A 16,829-nucleotide genomic window follows, 5' to 3' on the forward strand; every position below is an offset into this window, starting at 1 on the left:
TGACGGCAGTGTCGGAGAGGAGGACGCCGTCTAAGCTGTAGGCCATTATGGACAATAACACCCACCCACTCTACGACACGGTGATGAGACACAGGAGCTCATTCAGTGCAAGACTCATTCTACCAAAATGCACCACAGAGTGCCACAGGAAGTCATTCTTATCTGTGGCCGTCAAACTCTGTAACTCCGCACAAAGTGTGGCTCATTTGTGCAAAACTCAATACCAAACTGTACTGTTCATATGTGTAATAATAATAATAATTGTGTGCAATAACTCAGAGGTACAATAATTTGAACTGCCTTATACTAGATGTTTAATATTTATTAATATTAGTCACTGCCACTTTACTGTATTCATAAGAACTTAAATCTTGTGTATATATTGCAAATTTCTCTATCTTTTGTTTTAAATTCATTAAGTGTTTTCTTTTTATATGAATTGTTGCAACTATAACAACTGCAGTTTCCCGCTGGGATCAATAAAGGATTCTAATTAAGCAGCAAAGTAATTAGGAAACATATGAACATTTCTAGTAGGTAGTACTAGTTTAATAGCAATAAACTAGTTTAATTGCTGTTCCAACTAATCCTCTGTTACCAAATTAAATGTGTATTTCCTATATATCCCAGGGGAAATCTATCATCCTGTCCTGCTGTAGATCGATGTATCCATTCCTGTGTGCTGCTGTCCTGCTGACCCTTTCAGGCATTGTAAAGTCCAAAGACCAGGCACGTACCCCTAGCTGAGAGAGTTGTGTGTTTGTGTGTGTGTCACATGTAATTTTATGTACACCACGTTTACTTACAGTTCCTTGGCTTTTTGCTCTGCCATCCCTAGTGTTTAACCCATTCTAATGCATTTCAAGGCAACGCTACAGTCTTGTGTCTGCTGTGTCCTTGCATTCACAATGTCTCTGCAGAAACGTGTTATTTTTGTTATGTAACTGCTTTATTCAGCAGTATTTTCAGTTGATGCTGTGTGCTTCTGCTTTTGCTTCATTTTTGCTTCATAGCTGTCCAGCAACAATGATGGCCAGATAACCAGTAGCTGCTCTTGCTGTCTTTGTTTACCTTTAGGAATAATAAGATGAAGGCCATGCTGAATGCAGAGGATATGTTTCATGGCCTATGTGTCAAACACAAGGCCAGATCAGGCCCGCCACCAATCCTATCCAGCCCGCAGAAGTATTTACATTTTTTAAATAATTAATTAATTAATTAATATTACCCTGTTTAACAATGTGCTGCACTGCAGTCCCCAACATGCACTGCAACACAATGTGGTCTGAGTGTTCTACCCCAACAACAGTATATGCTACAGCAGTTACACCTCAGTTCTACACAGTTCTGTCCAAATCCACACCAGTCATATCATCAAAATGCATTTCAGCTGCAGTTTAAGCTCAGCAGCTCAGAAATTGAGCCCAAGTCTTAAAGAACTTGCAGTAAAGAAAGGATGCCAGGTGTCCAGTTCAAGCAAATAGGTAAAAAAAAAAAAAAAAAACTGAGCTCCTGGGGACATTAAAATTTTTTACATTTTTGTTGTTTTTACAGTTGAAGTCTTTTGGTATTTTGAATGAACAATAGTCAGTTTGGGTTATAGCGCAACATTAATTAAAAAAAGAAATAAAACTTTTTTTTTTTTTGGTCCTCAGATGTATTTATTTATTTTTTTAATATGGCCCTTTTACTGATTCAGTTTGACACCCCTGTTTTAGGGCATATGTTCTATGCTAGTGCTGGGGGCTGGGGGTGGTGGTATATCACACAATCAGATATCAATTTATCACAATATTCAAGTTCACAAAAATAAGTTAATGATCCCATAATGCAGAAAATGTTGGCATGTTATGTTGGCAAGTGAAATTGTCTTAAACCTAGTTAGTATATATTATTATTATAAATATTAGTATATCTGATATGTATCATTCTCAAGGTGGTTTGACTGATTTCTAGACTTTTTTTTTGGGGCTTGTTTAAAGTCATTTTATCTGAAAATGCAAAATTCTATTGACATGTAATTGTGCTTGTTTATCTGTCTTATGTCTTTTAAACAAGCATATTATCGACCAATAAAGTAGGATAGTTTCTCTAGATTAAAGTCACATAAAACAACAAAAAAATTGAGATACGTTGATTAATCTTATAATAAAAAATATATTATACTGTAACAAATTCTAACAAAATATGTATAGTTATAATAAATTATATATCATAAAGAGGAACAGTTAAGATATTAGAGATTGAGATTAGAGATTAGAAATTGACTAGATTTATGATGTGTTTACTTGCCAAGATAGTTTTTGCAGTGCAGTACTTATTGAGTACAAACCTGCCTGTGCCATGCACCTGTCCCCCAGGCCCTGATGATAGCCACGAGAGCTGGTGGGAAGTCCTGAATCCTGAACACCACCGAGAGAACTCTCGTTGCTCCGTCTCCCTATCACTGCCCCTGCTCCACAGCTTGGCCGCTGGAATGTAAGGTGTAGTCTAGTGGCCTTGCTGCAGAACAGGAGGTGGAGCTTGGGCAGCAAAGTTTGGAACTTGTTTGCAAATTTTTCTCCTTTTCTCCGTAGAGGCTTCTTGACAGCTACACATCCTTTCAGACTCAGTGTTGTCTTCTCAGAGTCAAAGGTTAAACAGAAACACCTGTGGATTGTTTCAGATCTGAAGTAAGAGTGCTGCTTGATTTGCTCCTCTCTCTCAAAGATGAAAACTTTTAAGTACTGTTTACCTGATGGTGACAGTTTTGGTGGTCTGCCAGGACTGGGAGTCCAGTTTTCTCTCTCTTTTAATCATTTTTTGCACTAAAATTTTGGAAACTTTCCTTTGGCACTCCCTTTCCTTGTACAGGTGGACCTTATATCTAATCCCAGAAATGAATAAATAACTTGTGCCTAATAGTCAGTTTGACTGGCTCTGGCTATACACATAGTAACTGGACAGGAGATCTCTGTTCTTGGCTAGTGCTTAAATCAGTGCTAGCCCTCTGATTGATGTCCCCTACCAATCAGCAGTTCTGATCGCGTGTTCATTGGCAGTGTATGGAGGCAGAGCTCAGTGGTTGTGTGCTGGGGGTGGTGGGGTGGTTTTTATTCTCTCAGGGCTAATTAAAGGACTGCAGAGTGCACAGCCTGCTCTCCCTCCCTAGACTGAAATACAGTAGCACTCTCACTCATCCCTAATCCAGACGCCACGCGCCTAACTTCATAAGTCGCGGTTTCCGTGATGTGTCTCAACCCCGCACAGTCAAAATGGAGAAATATTATATTAATCCACTTATCGGGAAAGAGCACATTCCGATAATCCGAGCTGCTAAAAGTGGCTGCTATTCTAAATGACTGCAGCGCTAGCTGTTGCCCTGAGTCCCTCCGGCAATGTCTCCTGATGGAGATGAGCAAAAGAAAATAGCACTTTAGGAGAGAGCAAGGGAGAGAGAGAGAAGGAGGAGCGAGGAGCAGAGGTGCCTCTTTGAGAGTGATCTGTGCTGCAGCAGATATCATGACATGCCGTGAAATTCAGACGTTTTAACTCCACAAAGGCGGTTTGAAATGTGCGCTCTGTTTTATTTTCTTCTTGTCTCCAGGGAGGTGTGGGTTGCTATAAGGAGCAGCAAGAGATATCTGCCTACACTGAGATGCTACAATAAGTGTGTGTGTGAGGTTCTTATTTTGATAGCAGAAAAGGGATTTATAATTTGCTTGCAGCTTCCTCATGGAGGTCCCATATGTTGTTTCACAGATAGGTGATTATTAACGTTGCCTGATGTGTGCCCTGTTGGTGGTCTGTGACGTAACATTTGATAATCTTGGAACATATTGTGTAAGGCCTGTAGTCATTTGTGACTGAGCTGCTGCCTGGATTAGAGTATTGCGGTTCATTTTCTACCTGTGCTTTCCATTGATTAGCTCTAACTGGCAAATACTATGAAATATCTGAGAATTGTATAAAATCATGGACACAGTTGGTAAAAATGGCTGTGAAAAAATGTCTATCAGCTTGATTTTTTTTCCCAATATTTCCCCATATTGGGGAAGACTCCTAATCTTATATATGCCTTCAGTTTTAAGGCAGCACTAGACTAAGGTTTTTTTGTTTTTGTTGTTTTTGGAAACTGAAAGTAGCAGCATTACTGTGTTGGAGAAAAAACATATTAACATGTAAAAGCCTGAAGTAATAATTTAATAATCAGAGGTGTTGGGATGGATTTTGCTGGATTACGTCGTACATCTTTGTTTTAATATCACGCACAGACTCAAAAACAAGCTTGATGCTCAGGTCTCAAATGCAAAATCAACATTATACTGATGAAGATATGATGACAGTAGTACATAGTTCACTTATATCCTCAGAAGAAATGTCCTGCACCTAGTTTTGACTGAGGTCTCTTCAGCTCACTGGCAATTATCTGCTCGTGGCGGTTCAAAGCAGAGATACAAAATGTTCCTCTGTGCTTTGTTTGCAATTACTTATTCCCCCCAGAGAGGTCTCCAAATCCCAAAATGTTACATAGTGCTTTAGGTTATTCTGGTTAGGTTTGAGCATGTATATGCATGGAACATATGCAGGAAATCTAATATTCCAATGAGAGAAAATTATTCAAAGAAAGAACAAGTCACTACTGAAACAATTAAAATACACCAGAATAAAACCCAATTGATGGAATGCCCTTTTTTGCGTCTATAGGAAGGAAAGTGCTTATCCATGAATTCCTATTTCACTGTGATATAAATTTGAGATGACAGAGAACTGATCTATCAGCACGGAAAAGATCAGAGAATGCGCAAATCAGCTGAGACAAAAGGTTGTTGGTATTTGTGAATCAGGCGGTGGCTACAAAACACTGCTTCAGACCTGAAAATGTCATCTGTACAATCACAGCAAAAAACAGTTGGAACTTTGTGAACATACAGAAGTATTTTTGTATCCAAGCAAAATTAGGAAGTTTCAGGATATCCAGAAGGTAAGAGGGCTGACTGTGAAACAGACATAAGGGACAAAATTATAGCTTTTTTTGGTAACAACCCTCAGAAGGTTTGTTGTAAAATGAGTCAGGGTCATTTAGAAAAGAGCATGTTGCCCACTCTGAAGTATATGCTGGTAGATGTTGGCAAGGCCATGGGTATCTTGTTTAAGACTACATGGCCTCATGAACTCAGTCCAATATTAGGAAATTTTGGTTCAAAAGCTTTTTGCCTCTCTAGGTCATGGTTAGATTGTCCTTTTAACCAATAACCCAAAACGTGTTTACTAATCCCAGAATCAAGCCTTTCCAGTGATTCCTCCTCAGACCCAAAGACCATTGACAAAACCCCAAACCCCTTTGGGTTTAGGAGCCAAGTGGCAACTTAGAGAGATGTTCTATGTAGAAAAGGTCCCTTTTTATTTGTTTTTCCACCACATTCAGCATCTTGACAATAAGAGGATGCAAAAAGCAGTAAATCCAATAGTTTCAATAACTGTGGTGTTTTTGAAAAGATATTTTATAATGGCTTTCTTTGCCTTGAATAATTTTACCTTACTAAAAGGTCCAAAAGATATTCATAGCTAATCTTCAGCAAAAGTGAAAATAATTACTGAGGTTTCATTAGTTACAGCTCAAATTTAGTTTGCGATTGTTTTTGTTGGATATGGCTGATTTGATGTCATCTTTCTTCATGCTTAAGCACAGCATTGCATACTTTTCTCTTTTCTCCTTTAGTGTGTATGGTCACCCTGGGGGCCTCTCCCCTGCCTTTCTTTTGGGTGGCTATGTCCCATTTTCCATCACTGCAGAATGCACTGTGATCTCCCTGGCTGGCCCACTTTAAAACCAGGGTGAGCAAGTCACACTGATCAATACTCCAATTGCATCTCGTTTCTGAAACAAATTGCTCTGTATCAGAGAGACAGAGGGAGAGACATACATTTATGTGATGTTAACGCTTCCATGTACGTACACACGCAAGTATCCATGCCCATCTTTGATGGCAGTTAATGTGAGCTGATATGATGCTGACTCATGATGACCTTGTAAACTGGCCTGCAGGTATAAAGCCAGATGCAGGCTAATTTAATAGAACAACAATATGGCAGTTTCCTCTTTTATTCATTACTACAACCAGCCACCCCTAACCTTAATGTCCTCTTTTGCACTACCCCTGCTGATTTATGGGCTTTGAACAGTGTGGATGCACTGTTTTGGATGCGACTCAGGACTCTAATGGAGCAGGCAGTGCAGTGAAGGCCTGGGCTCATGAAGGAGCTAATTGGGAGCAGTTACATATTGAGGTTTCAATTGGATGAGCAGTTGGTGGAAAGAGCCTGGGGCTGGCCAGACGCAGGAGGAGGAGAAGAAGGAGAGAATATTGCACTCAGGAAAATCTACACCAGCAAGCTCCAAACCCCAGCCAGCAGCATGGCAATCAATGTGGAGAGAAGGCTTTTTCGCCTGAATCAGGAGCCTTTGAGCCCTGCGGAGAGTTAATGAATTCTAAAGCGACTTTATTTACAGCGATACTCTGTTTTTGAAGGAGTCCTCGGGCGGCTCGTGCTGCCATATTCCCCTGGATGATGCGATGTGATGGCGGAGGAGTTCATGCAATCTTTGATGCCAGGAGAGCGTGTGGAAGGCGGTGTACATTCTGAGTGCAGAGTTAAGTGATTGATCCTTGCTGCGCCATGAATAAACTCATACGGGGCCAACTCGTCCCACTGTGCTGTTTGTTAGCTTTTCATCTCTGTTTGTTTTGGGAAAACTTCTGGTGGCACACAAGCCCTGGGCTCCTAATGTAGCTGCGGTTATGTGTGTGGGTGTGTATTACTCACCCACACATAGACACACCAGCACTAGATGTGTAAATCATTAACTTTGCAATGATTTGACCAGATTATGATTATTTAGGAAATGTAACTGTGAATCAAGATTTCAAATTTCACCATGGTCCAATTTAATTCAATTAGTATTTTTAAAAAAATGCGGATGTGAGGAAAGGTACTACTTACGCTGTGGTAAAAGACCACAGAAGTGTCCCAAACCAGAATTAAAAAAAAAAAAATATTCCCACCATCTGTGTTGCCATCGGATGAACAGTACATAACCCTTTATGAGAGGAGAAGAATCAAGCTTCACTCTTCTTTCAGAGCTGAAGAAATCCACAGGTGTTTCTGTCCATCCTTCCACTGTTAGAAGACAACTCAACACTGAGTCTGAGAGGATGTGTAGCTGTTTAGAAGCCCTTAGAAAAGAAAACAGACAAAAAAGAAAATTTGTGAACCAAACAAAAGCTGCTGGTGTTCTTAGAACAATGGGCTGACCACCCCAGAGTCCAGACCTCAACATAGTTGAATGTATTTGGGATTACTTTTATGGTAAGAAGACGAAAATGCAACTAACAAGACAACTTTGGAGGTGTGGAAAAATATCCTTGCGTTTTTTTTTTTGTTTTTTTTTTAAACAAATGAAGGCAAGTTTCCTGAAGAAAGGAATGGAAGCTGTAATAAAAGTAAAGGATGGACATGGCAAATACAAAAAAAATGCTATCATACTGTTTGTAGTTTTTTAGGTGTTGGTGTAATTTCTTTTGAATAAGCTTTCTGCTTTTTTCTTGAGGGCAGAAATGCTGAATGACTTAATTGACATTTTGAGTGGAAATTAATTAAAGGAAGGTTGGTCTCTGACATTTACACAGTATTATAGAAGATGCAGCAGACATTTTTTGCAGTACAAAATGCCTCAATAATATTTTAATTACATTTTTTTAATTCAGTTGAATCATCACATTCAGATTGATGTATTTTTGCATCCCTGACTGAAGCACACATATTGGTGAGCGTAATGATATCAGCCGCGCTCCTGCTACAGTGTGTATATCTGGAGCGTGGTCTTATACGTAGAGTGGCGTATGTCTTTAGGGTCCATGCGTCAGTCATTCAGAGGTGCTCTGACAGACATGTTCTTCCTCTTTTCCCCTGGCCCTGTCCTGCTAACCCCCTGTGTCCCTGTTTGTCCTCATACGGAGCACTGAGGCTAGACATGGGCAGCTAACTGTACCCTATCCTTCCCGGAAGCCTGCTGTGTACCTTAACCAGGCCAGCAGCGGTCGCCACTGTGAGTACACTGCATGTGCTTTCATCTCTCTCTCTCTTTCTCTCTATATGTGTGTCTCTGTGCGTCTCTGATGCTTTATTGACATGTAACATAATGGCAGAGATGGGATGAACAGCTATTAATACATTACCTTTAGAATAACAATTTCAGTAGAAGTACTTTTTGGTGATGAAAAGATGTAGAAAAGTTTCCACTTAACCCAGTTGATCAGCCAGTTGGTGTCTAAATTTTGCTTCACTTAGTTTTAATAGTTTTAACTGAACTACAAAGTTAGCGTGGTGTGACAGTCAGTAGTCACCCAGATGCTTTCCATAAAGGTATCCCCAAAACATCACTCAACCCACTTAAACCACAACCATGTCTTAATCAACGTTGCTTATGTAAACCCAATGTCAAACAATTTGGAAAGTCTATGAAATGCTAATAAAAACAGAAAGCAGTGATCAGTAAATTCTGTTTAGAACTGTGTTAAATTAACTACTTGGTCAGTCAATGAACATTTCATAATCGCCCAGTCTCAATTATTTGAGATGATTGCAGTTAGTTAAGCTGACTGCAGTCCATTTCCAGTCTTAAATTTCACAATTGCATTATGCCACAACAAGCATAATGTAAAATGGGCAAGTAAATGTAAATAAAAGATAGTTGTAAGTGAATTCATTGAAATTTATGAAAACATAATGCTCTAAAGGCAGCAGAAGAAAGACTTGTTTATATGTTAGGGCAACAGGCATCTTCAAACTGTTAAAAAACAAAAAACTACAAAAATGGCTGCAGCAATATATTCTTGCAAAACGCCTTCATCATTCGTCGCCTTCACAAATGTGCAAGTCACCAGGGTTGGACAAAATACTTTGAAAAAGTAGTGACAGCTGAGCACTGAATGCACTGTCCTAAGTGTATTCAGTAGTGTATTTCATTAAAGTACATCAAAAAGTAAAACTTTCAGTATACATTTAGAATACATGTTAGTAAGGCAGATGGATGGATTTTTAAATGCTTAATTCTTACTCTTCCTAGCTGTTGCATGTTGGCAGTTTTCTTCATGTAAATATTCTGTTAATGTATAGAGGATACATATTTTAAAATTTAAAAAAATGTTTAAAATGTAACTTAGACTGAATGCAGGTACTAGATTTTTGTATTCTGAATACATATTCCCAAGGCTTGTATTCCAATACATCCCACCCATGCAAATTACTCACCAATACCACCCACCCCCCAAAATATCATAACAGATTTTTTAAATTAATGCTTTGTAACAATTTGGATGGTCCTTTTCATCGTAGCGTCCATTATTTCCATGAACCGTCTCAAAGTTTGACCCGTTAAACCACAGCACACGATTCCACTGTGCATCAGTCCATTTCAGATGAGGTCCAGTCCAGAGAAGTTGGCAGCACTGGATGCTGTTAGCACATGATTTCTAGTACAGTTTTACCTTGCGTTTGTAGATGCAGCAATGAACGGTGTTTATTGATGAAGCTTTCTCTTAATTTTCATAGTTACAGTAAGTCATATTGTGCTCTACACTACATTGACAAGTTGGCGTGACCTTAATGAAAGTCTGGTTTAGTGATGGCATCAATTAGCTCAGCTCACAGTGAAGAGTCTTTTAGGTCCCGAATGCCTCTTCATCTACCTCCTCATTAATTAATAAACAAAAGTAGTGCTATGTTTGTTATTTAAAATTTTATATGCAAAAAAGGATGAATTTCAAGAGGTGAAGATCATAAGAGGCAGCCTGAGAAAACACGGGCAGATTCATCAGTCAGTCATCAACAAAGGGAGACAAAATTTAAAAATCGGAAGAGCTAATAAGGCACACTTGGAAACCCTGTTGAGAAACACTGGAGAAAACACCAAGGACCAAATCAAAGTCAGACTGATACAGCAACCAGCAGGTTTGGAATATTGAAGGGGCAGAACTGGATACCCAACATGTCTTAACTAAACATTTTTGGTGTAAGTGGGAAAACTTGGTTAATTAGATATTTAGCCAAACCGTTGTTTTGAGTAATCTTAATACATCCAGCATCTGTCAACAATGGAAGTGAAGATCTTTAGGCGCTATTCTGCTCTTTTGGGCTCCTTTTGGTCTAAAATAAAATTAATCTCAACAGGTAAGTGTGACAAGTCATAGAGCAGTATAGATACTGTCACCAACATAATGAAATACACAATTTAGGAATTGGGAGCTAAATGTTAAAACTACTAAATGACTAAAATAACTGAAAAAATATAAATATTTCTTACCTCACAGCTATTCTTGAGTAGAAATAAAATCTTTAGTATTTGAAAACAGTCAGGAAAGTACAAATCCATCAGAATTTGTACATCCATCAAATGTACTGAAGCTGAAGAAACCTAGTTACTGCTCACCTCTGTAACCTGAGATATGGCAATGGAAATGCAGTTATTCAGAGTTCTATATTTATAGGGAATAATATTAGTATATAATAAAATTATATTAGTATATAATAAAAGTGAACACTAAATTACATCTTTCTCTCTCTCTCTCTCTCTCTCTCTCTCTCTCTCTCTCTCTCTCTCGTGTGCTGCAGGACCATTTGGTCCCTCAGGATGTTGAACTCGTGTGACCTCAGACGCATGCAGCCCTGCTGCTCCCGATCATGTGCATGGCACAGCTCTGTTTCACGCTTGACAGCCATGCTGCGCCTCTCTGATCCATTGATCTGCTAGCTATTGCGTGGGTGACTAGAGGCCACTGTGTAGCCCTGCATCCTGCTGACAAGCCTGTAAATGACCCAAATATCTCTTTATGACTAACTCACTCACCTAACAGTGATGCTAATGTAGTTAGGCTACCATAAAGTCTGGAGGCTGTCCCACCAAAACGTCCTTCACAGGACTCTGAAGTGAATGCTGGATGTGACTGTCAGATACTGTTACATTACATGAGAAGGAAACCTCCTCTGTGTTGTGTTTTGGGCTGTCGGGCATTTACGAGGGAGAAATTACTCATTGGCATTTGAAAAAAGGAGAGATCAGACTCACGAATTAGAATAGTAATTAAGTAATATGTTTTTTGAAGATTGTAAAGATGTTTTATAGGTGGTTTCTAGGGTTGGGAGTCACTTGAATATACAGCTATATTCTAAAGCTGTACATCCACTTGCACATTTTCTCACTGCATTCTGCTGCACCAGATCTGTCTACTTCCTGCTGGTGATCGTTTATGGAAATTAAGGAACCATTTTGAACATATCTGGGACAGTAAACAATCTCTGACATGAAAAGAGCAACTTATGTTTTTTTCGTTTTCAGAATGCATCTGTCGCCCACACGTTGGACGGTTTTCTCACTCAGTCTTACTAGCAGGAACTCATTGTAATGAATAGGATGTGATGAGGTGAGGTTGCATGCGGATGCATGTGGTCATGATGCATCAGCTGCACTACTTATTGTGATTTTTAAAGATATGCAAAGAATTACAGTATGACATTGCAATATATTTTTACAATTCATTACTTTGGACTGTACTAGAGGTCCGAACGGGATTGTTTTTTCAGTTCCACTCCCACCCACTCCCACAAGCTTTCAAGGTCAAGAGGTCAAGAGGCTTTTATGGTCATTCCATCTATGTACAAGTACACAGTGGAGTGAAATTACGTTCCCCCAGGAACAACACAGTGCAATGAGGAAGAAAAAGTACAAAGTGCGAACGTGCAGACATCGTGTGCAAAGAAAAAATTAAACTAGAAACAATAAATGCGATAAATTAAACAGACATTAGACACAGTAAATGGACAGGACAGTGCGGCACCGACATAGCACTCATTCTGGACATGAGGTAGTGGAATAAGGTGCAGAGATATTAACATGCTGTGATCTGTGAGTCACGCAGTCAGATGACAGACATAAACACAGCAGTTACTGAGGTAGAAAAAACCAGAGTAAAACAGTGAAAACACAGTGTAGCAGCAATGTTCCAGACAGTGCAAGTAGAGCATCGAAGAGTTGTGTGTGGGGGGTTGGGGGGTTAGCTCAGTCTTTGTCAGTTTAAAAACCTGATTGCTTGAGGAATAAAGCTGTTGCAGAGCCTGGTAGTGATGGCACGGATGCTCCGGTACCTTCTGCCAGACGGCAGCAGTGAAAAAAGTCTGTGTGAGGGATGGATGGGGTCGTCCACAATGTTAGTGGCTTTCTGGATACAAAGTGTGGTGTAGATGTTCATGATGGAGGGGAGAGAGACCCTGATAATCTTCTCAGCTGTCCTCACTATATGCTGTAGGGTCTTGCGGTCTGAGGCGATGCAATTCCCAAACCAAGCGATGATGCAGCTGCTCAGGAGGCTCTCCACAGTCCCCCTGTTGAACATGGTGAGGATGGGAGGGGGGAGATGAGACTTCTTCAGTCTCCGCAGGAAGTAGAGGCGCTGCTGGGCTCTCTAGGCTATGGAGTTGGTGTTCAGGGACCAGGTGAGGTTATCTGTGATGTGGACATCGAGGAACTTGGTGCTCCTGACGATTTCCACAGCAGAGCCAGTGATGTTTCAACACACCCCCGCCTGCCCCCTTTAGACAGTCTGAATCATGTGTTCCACTCCTGCCCTCAACCAGAACAATTTGGCCTTTTCTCATTATCAGTTGCTTTGCAACTCTATAGATTTAATGACTTAATGACTTTATTCATTTCAGTTGTTTTACTGTTTTTCTTTTATACTGTTTATATTATATAGTGATCATTTTACTTTATTTAGGTTATTAATTCATTTGCAGGATTTCTCTTCATGCATCTCCTCCTGCTCCCGCCTGCAGTGGGCTGGTTAGCTGCCCACTCCTGTACACAATGCTGAACATTAGTCCTGTGCTGCAAGATACCGAGGTGGCTCCCACAGGAATCCTGTGGGAGTGCAGACATATACTGCACACTTTCTCTATTTTTCTCTTGTAAATTTTGCAGTTTGTTCATCTCACTTCAGTCACTTCTTAAAAAAACAATGGATTTTATTATCCTCTTTTTCTTATAATAACAAGAAAAAACATACATGCATACATACACTAATAATTGCTAATGCTATTTTCAGCTATTCCCCTATTGGATTTCTAATAGGTTAAGTTGCTTTTTGAGCATTCCGTATTTGTTTATTTGAGGCTTTAACAGACAGTACATTATGTAAATACATAAACAGTTTTGATATTGTTTGTTGTGCTTCTACAGTGAGCGTTTCAATAAGAAGCCCTGCAATTTGCCATTTCTACCAACTGACTGAAACCTGGTTAGGCTTCTAGATTCTACTTCTAGATTGCCTAGAGTTACTTTTCTTCATCACAAAATTGGTCTCACGCATTATAATTAAAAATTTTATTAGTTGATTCTGCTGTCAGTTCCTAAGTATGTTGACAGACCTTCTGTCCAACTCCTGAAGGCCTAATCAAATCTGTATTTCAGCTTTAGAGCCTCTACAACCTCTCAATCCTGCCATCTCTGGTACCATGATGGTGACTAATTCAACTTTTTTTTACAAGCCTTATGGTCCTGAAGGACAAGGTGGTCACTGAAGCCTTCCCAAGGGTCAAGGCCTCTAAAAAGGATTGTAAAAGGGGGTCTGACTTATCTAAACTTTCAAGTAGAGTGACAGACCAAAAGCCATAAAATGAATGAGGTACCACTTAAGCACATTTAAGGTGGAATGGGGAAATTCGAAAGAGAAGTGACTTCATCTTCACAACTTTTTAGTGTTTGACAGTGTCCTGTTGCAAATTTAACGTTCCAGGAAACCAACTGTGCTGCTCATAAACACAAATAAGTCCATTCGTCTCAAAATGTTCGTCTTAAATCTCTTTGCCTTTTTGTAGCTACTGGGTAAGTGAGACTTCGCTGCTATGTGACCCTCAGTCTTCTCAGTCATTGAGAACCATGGCTTTCACGCTATGTTGCACACTATGGAGCCGAGATTCAGCGTCCAGTCTCGAAGATATTTTACTGGCACAATGATCCCTGACTCTCTACAATGAGACCAAAACCGAAGTTATAAAGTCACTGAATTAAACGGGTAGGACGGCTGTAACGTGCTGCGTGGACATTGACTATCACAGGATCTTATGTCACCCTAAGTGTGCATTTTATTGCAGATTAGTGGCACCAGCATCTCAAACAAGAGCAGTGAATGAGAGGCTTCTAGATCACTTCCATTTGTTTTATTAATAAAAGATGTTGTAAGTAAATGCATTATGGATCATTACAAATACTTTGCTTTAAAACTACCGAGCCCTGACACGGTGAGAAAAAAGAAATCCTGTATAGAAAAAAAGATACCTCAAGATGCATCAATAATCGTTTTATAACCGCATCGCAGCCTTCTGAATCGTAATCGAATCGTGACATGCCTAAAGATTCCCACCCCTAGTTCTGTCTATTTAACTTTACCTGTATCTCTTAAATTTTTCGTTCTACCTTGTTGAGTTTGTTATTTATACTTTGTACAGTGCTCTTTTTTGTGTCCACATATAACTTTATATGCCCTTCTTACCAATTGCTTTATTATTAAACTTTGTAAATGTTTAATAAAAAAAACAGAATTTATGACATCTAAGAAAGAACGCCACCAAATTTGAGTGATCATATTTTCTTAAGATAAGGAGAAAAGTATTCCTGTTTCTGTTCTTATTAACAGTCTCTGTAGGGTTATCTATTAAGTACTCATCATTCTGAGACTATTTTGTCCTGTTGGACTGGTGCCCTACTTATTAGACATTATTATTAATAATTAATAGTTGTAATTTGCCCACAGCTCCTACCGAGATCTACCTTGGCTATATCTACCTAGATACCATGGTGATTTTGTTTTAGGTTGAGTTACATATTATAGACATGTATTTCTCAGTTCTCAGAAATCATTGGGCCTCCTCTGGGAGTGTTTGTCAAACAGAAATGAAGAGCAGGCTGCTTGTCAGTTTGAGCAGGCCAGTAGTGAGCTATGGCCTGGGCTGGTATTGACCTCCTACTGGATGCCAGGCTATGGGCCAACATTAATTCTTTTCTAAGTTTAAGTCTCTCTCTCTCTCTCTTGGTCTCTCTCTCTCCCTCTCATATTCCCTCATCCGGTGTTATTGATTGTCATCTGATGGCTCTGTCTTCCACTCTGACTAATCCATACAGCTACTTCATTCTCTACTCGGCCTGCTTTCTCTGCTCTCTTTGTTTACACACTCCTTTTCTTCAGCAGCTTTCTTTTTGTTTGTTTGTTTGCTTGTTTACTTAACAATCCCTTCTCAGCTTTGTGATACTTTTCCTCTGTTGTGCTTCAGATACTGGCAGTGTACAGGCAAGCACACTGAGGCACTCCTCGCAGCTCGGACGTATCAGATGGAACTGAATTTGGCCTTTATATTGAGGGGCTTCAGCTGTGAATGTGCCAGAATGCTGCAGTGCAGCTTAAACAATCGTGAAAGGTTACGTTATTCTGCATGCTCTGTGGAACAATGGGCCTTTTATCTTGTCACCAAATGTTGTTTTGGCTCCTGTCTAAGTTTTCAGCACCTCACAAAAAATGGTTTAATGACAAATAAGTACACTCCTATTTATGGATAAACTCTTTATTACAGTGTTTTAAGTGATGCCATTCCTTAACCTGGCAGTGCTTATAAATGACAATGTGGCATGAAATAAGATGTTCAGCACACGCTTGATTGACAGTTATTTTCTCCTGGAGTCCTAATTTCCAGCTTGCATTTTCTTCCTGCCCAGGGAGAATGACGTGTTTATATGTCAGTGTGACATCTTCATGATAATATGCTTTAACTAAGATTGATATGACTCAGCAGCCATGAAAAACAAAGGCCCACATCTGTATTCATGGTGATGGTTGCTAAATGAAAGCTGATTAAAGATCGCAGTGTTTCATAAACTTGTCCTCCTCCACAGGCCCGAGATGGAGCCTCTCGTATAGACTCTAAAATGGACTTCAAGCAGTGCCATCCCAAGACGGGGTGCTTGTGTGTGAGTGTGTGTGGGAGTGGGAGTGTGTGTTTGTTCATGATCATTTGTTGTGAGTTATTTGGCACGATTGCAAGCATTACTGATTGCTCTATCAAATGAATTGCCAAGTCGCTTCAGTCCCTTTGGTTAACAAAAAATATTTTGTTTTGTACTGACAGAAAAAGAACGGTTTTAGCACTGGACTCCCACACACGTATGTTTCTAACAGTTGACCGGAGTTAGAAAAGAATAAAGGGGTGAGTGGATGGATGGAGAGGCAGGATACTGTACACTTTCTCTCAAACTCTATAGTATGTAATCAGAGACATTCATTTATGTGATTTCCAATCAAACTGACCATTGAGTACAAGTTATTGATTTTTTTTTTTTTTTTTTTTTTTTTCCAAGAGCTGTTTCTGAGGAGTTTAGGTATTATATAATCCACTTGCATAAAAAGGGTAGAAGTAAAAGGTAAATAAGTGGCAGTGAAACAAAACTATTTTTGCTTAAGAATGTAGATCAAATCAGGCTTCTAACAACCATGCAAGGTCCGGTAGACCACCAAAACTTTCTAAGAGGTAGAAAATGCAACCAACTTCTAAGACTAAACTTTGGAGGTGGGTAAATTTTCTCTATAGATTTCTTTAATAACCTGAAAGCAAATCTTTCAAATAGAGTGGAAGCTGTAGTAAAAGCAAAGGGTAGAAACACTAAATACTGAAACATTGATTATTGTATATATTATGTGTGTTGTTGAGGCTTCTGTTATTTTCTATTAAATGTTTTTTTTTTTTTT

General features: G+C 39.4%; 2 long non-coding RNA genes across 2 annotated transcripts in view; both read left to right on the top strand.

Moving 5' to 3' along the window:
- Window positions 1-16,829, top strand: part of LOC108442927 — a 212,316-nt gene that overhangs the window by 39,770 nt on the left and 155,717 nt on the right. The window lies entirely within an intron of this gene.
- Window positions 1,084-10,851, top strand: LOC108443000. Its single transcript, XR_001859099.1, has 3 exons — window positions 1,084-1,185; window positions 8,001-8,089; window positions 10,654-10,851. It is a non-coding gene; the product is annotated as an uncharacterized LOC108443000 (long non-coding RNA).

Source organism: Pygocentrus nattereri, chromosome 7 (assembly GCF_015220715.1).
Source record: "Pygocentrus nattereri isolate fPygNat1 chromosome 7, fPygNat1.pri, whole genome shotgun sequence".
In the NCBI taxonomy this organism is placed as follows: Eukaryota; Metazoa; Chordata; class Actinopteri; order Characiformes; family Serrasalmidae; genus Pygocentrus; species Pygocentrus nattereri.